The following is a 4,548-nucleotide window of genomic DNA, read 5'->3' as shown; positions in this document are numbered from 1 at the left end:
CAATAGATTTCAACCCAAAGAATATAGCAGCACTGAGATGTGCATCAGAATTCTTAGAGATGACTGAAGAACTAGAAGATGGGAAATCTGATTTCCAAGACTGAACCTTCCTCACATTTGTTGTGCTTTCTTCATGGAAAGACACAATCACTGTACTGAAATCTTGTGAAACTCTATCTCCATGGGCAGAGAATCTTCCAAATTGTTAGAAGATGCTGCGATTCCATTGCTTGGAAGGCTTCTAAAGATAACTCCACAGGAACAGATCCAGCAGCTAATCAAGAAGGCTGGTGGTTCAACGATGTGGCAAATCTTCGCATCGATCATTTCATGCGGATTATTGCAGCTATAAGGGCAAAAGGAACCAAACCAGAGATATAGGGAATGCATTATGCACTATGCAAAACTATGGTACCAGGAATTGATGTGGAGTTAGAAGGGCTAAGAGGATATGGGTATGGAAAAATGAATTACAGTTCAGTATTTACAGTGGGAAGGAGAAAGAAAAGTCTGGAAACAGCAAGGAGCAGAAGACAATTATTGAAAGCCTGTTAAGCATACTTCCTCCTCAACAAGAAGCTGCTGTGTGTCATGTAAATTCTTGTTGCAGATGTTAATAAATGGCTATGATGTATTCTGCATCGCCTGCTCTCATTTCAGACATTGAAAAGAGAGTGGGGATGACGTTGGAAGATGCTGAGGTGAATGATCTTTTGATTCCAAGATATCAAAGTGGAGATCAATGGAAACTAGTAAAGTGTTGTATAGTTTTTTCCCTTTTTCAGATGATGGACTCTGTAATTGAAAATTTTAAGAGAAAAAAACAAGAAATTCTCAAAATGGTCAATCACAATAACCTTCATGCCTTTTTCTTTTCCTTTTAGTAACATGGTCAACTCGTCAGAAGAATGCACGATGCTGGACACTGATATGGTGCAAAGGATTGTGGAATACTACTTGATGCATGAACAACAGGTTCAACATCAACACAAGGCTGGGAAATTCAACATTAGTAGGCTCTTAGACAATTACCTAGCTGAAGTGGCAAGAGATCCAAATCTCTCAATTACCAAGTTTCAAGTTTTGGCTGAACTGTTACCAGAAAATGCTCGAACCTGTGATGATGGTTTATACAGAGCCATTGACACTTATCTCAAGGTTTTAGCTGTTTATTCTTCTTCTTCTTCTCCTGTTTAAATTTTCTGTTCAATATCCATGTAGAAGGAATTTTTAAGACAATGTTTTGACATTATGACACTGAGATTTCTGCAGACTCATCCTACATTGCCTGAGCATGACCGGAGAAGGCTATGCAAAATAATGAACTGTGGAAAACTTTCACTTGATGCATGCATGCATGCTGCACAAAATGAGAGATTGCCTCTGAGAAATTGTACAGGTGAAGTTTGTCAGAAACCAAAAATCTAGTTGCTCCTTCATATATGATGTATCTTTGAGAGCTTTTATTTTAAGCTCTAAAACAGGTGATCTAAACATAAATGAAGCCTACATTAAGGATTATTGTTGACAATAACTTTTGCAAAAATTTCCTGCTATGCAGAAGAGCTTATGCCTGCGTCTAGTTTGTGTTTTTAATTTAATCCTCTTGCCATTTGCAGCAGAGAGAAACGAATTTGGAAGGACATTTAAATAATAGGGAATTTGTCATGTGAGATAGTCATCATAAACTAATTTACTAGAGGATAGTCAGTAGATGGAACAGGATTTTCCAAGTCTATTGTAAAAATTATATCCTGTAGAAGAGGTGAAAGATGAAATGGTTTCATATGTAAAAGAGTATAGATCAACCATGCTTTATTCTACTAGGTGAGGTCAATTACATGGATATATGGCATCATTATGCTCTATCAACAACTAAATCTTTGTATAGATTTGTTAATCAAAAGATTTCACTCAACTATGATTACTTGAGCGAAAACAGAAAATTAACAATTATGATTGCTTGCCCTTGTTAATTCATCCTGGACCAAAATATGAGATTTGCAGGTTCTATTTTCAGAGCAGGTAAAGATGAGAGAAGCAATGCTAGAAAAGGAGCCAGAACCAAGTGGAAACAACTATGAACAGATGTAAACCAATCATTTACAAATGCAGAGATTCAAGCACTCAAATCAGAAACTTGAGAATGTAAAGTCCAAGATGGCAGAACTGCACAATGATTACTCTGAGTTACAAAGAGAGTATGAAAATTGGGCAACAGCAAGCAAAAAAGTGCATCGGGCTGGGTTCTTAATTGGAGAAAGATTAAGCAGTCGTTTCATGCAAAACTTGATGCAGACGAAACTGGAGAAAGACAGGATAAACCAAAGTCACCATATCCCGATAGACTAAGAGCCAACCCTAGCAGAAGGCTCTCCATGTCCTAAGTTTTTCGGCTCAAAATCCTGTAGCAGAAGTTTGTATAGCCATTTCTATGTGAAGCAAATGGTCTACAGTTTATATCAGTTATCCTCTGAGATTCCAAAGTATAGTCATGATATAGTAATGATAAAATATTATCATCTTAAAGACTTGAACACTAATTTTTTAACAAAATGATAATAATAGAGCTTCCACCAACTGGGACTGGGAGCCAAAATAGCAAAATTGCCGACAGACAATTCTTGGAGCAAGCCTTAACAGAATATTTGTTTTTTTTTATTGAGCATATTTAATTTCTAACAGTTTTCTCACCCTTTGTAAGCACTTTGGCTCAAATACAACTTGTCAAATTATATTCATTAATCTATGGACTCCGACCATTATCATAACATGTTCACCACTATGAACTAGGACAAAGATGTTTATAAGCACTACAAAAAGTGAATCCTATTTTAAACATTCACAAAAACATGTCTTTTAAGCTTCCTAGCAGTGTCATACCTCATGACCACCACGAGGATAATGAACGGATGATGTTGATTACGGCAAATGATGAGAGATGTGATTAGGACATACCTAATATTACCTCCAGTCCGTCCATTATAAAAGCTAGTTGAGTAATTTGAGGAATTAAAAGAAATAAGTTTAAGTTAGTTATTTCAAATAAATAGGTGTTGTCTTTCTTAAAATCTTTGTTAATCAAATGTATTGGCTAGAATTATCATTATTAGAAGGACTATCTTAGAAAAAAATGCATAAATATGAGAGACAAAGTGGATTTGGATATTATATTTAAGATCAAAATAAAAATCAAACAAGATATCATATTAAGGACCGGAGGTAGTAACATGGTTGATCACATGGTGTGACGATGCCAATAATGGCTAGGAAACTTTGATGACGTCTAATCGTCTATGATGATGCGATGATGCGTTAGGTGATGTGGATAATAACTCAGGCTATGTTGATGACATAGATAATGATGAGAACGATGACACGGCTTAGTGATGTGGGCGATGGCGTGGGTAGCAACATGTTTGATGATGTGCGAAGTGACGTGGATGATGATGGGTGTGCGATATATTGACATGGATAATTAAGTGGACGTTAAGTCGGATGTTGATGAGGCAGACCATGATGAGATGGCTGATTGGGTGGATGAAGAATGATAACTCAAATGATTGCCGGGATGCTGACATGGTGTCATGAGAGAGATCCAATAGACGGGGTTATACTTAGGATCACTTGTCCTCACTTTTTCAATCTGAATAATGACCATTTATTTTTCAAACAAAAACTGCTCCTTTTAGAGGGTTTTCCCGAGCAAAAGTTTTGTAAATTATTCCTCTTTTTTCTTTCCCTCTTTGGGTTTGATTCTGTCTTTTTTTGCATGTAGATAACCTGAAATATTTTTAAAGTGAACAAGATAAGCTCACAATCTTCCATAAGAGGGGAAGCTTTGTGCCGTTAGGTAATTGGCAGCTTTTTAGATGGTATAATTTGTTTGTAGTTATTAATTTATAACAAGTTATGATATTCATAATTTATAATCAACAAAAGTTATATTTTAAATTTTATGCAATTACAAAAGATATACTACCTCCGGTCCTTAATATAAAAACTAGTTAACTAATTTGAATAGATTAAAGAAAGTAATAAATCAGTTATTTATAATAAATAAGTGTTATCTTTTCTAAAATATCATTGCTAATCAAATATATTGGTTAAAAACTACTATTATTATAAAGACTATTTTAAAAAAATAGATAAATATGATAGATAAATTGAATTAGATTCTTATATTTAGAAGTTAGAACCAAAATAAAAGTAAACCAAATTCTTATATTAAAGATCAGAAGTAATATCTTGTTTGATTTTATACTTCCTTTGTTTTTTTATTAATACACTGACTAAAAAAATACCCAATTGGTATGAAGATGAGTGATGAATATTATAGTTCTCTCAAATTATTTTACCGATTCCATTCATAATTTTTCTCCCTTCATGATTAAAGTCAGTGAAAACAGAGATACTATTTGTCGGGAAAAAAAAACAAAAGTAAAATTAAAAAAATCGTAATTAATGTTACCAAACTTATTATTTATTAACTAAGAGTATAATGGCATATTATTAAAACAATGAGGGATGAATATCGATACAATTATA

General features: G+C 34.2%; 1 pseudogene; it reads left to right on the top strand.

Annotated features, from left to right (window-relative positions):
- The first annotated feature begins 8 nt into the window (after window positions 1-8).
- Window positions 9-2,410, top strand: LOC114714575 (BTB/POZ domain-containing protein DOT3-like; annotated as a pseudogene).
- The last annotated feature ends 2,138 nt before the right edge of the window (window positions 2,411-4,548 follow it).

The sequence above is a fragment of the Neltuma alba genome, unplaced genomic scaffold, assembly GCF_004799145.2.
Source record: "Neltuma alba isolate B1F8T4 unplaced genomic scaffold, ASM479914v2 tig00011511_pilon, whole genome shotgun sequence".
Classification (NCBI taxonomy): Eukaryota; Viridiplantae; Streptophyta; class Magnoliopsida; order Fabales; family Fabaceae; genus Neltuma; species Neltuma alba.
Note: the sequence above shows the minus strand (reverse complement) of the source record. Positions and strands in the feature narration are given on the sequence as shown.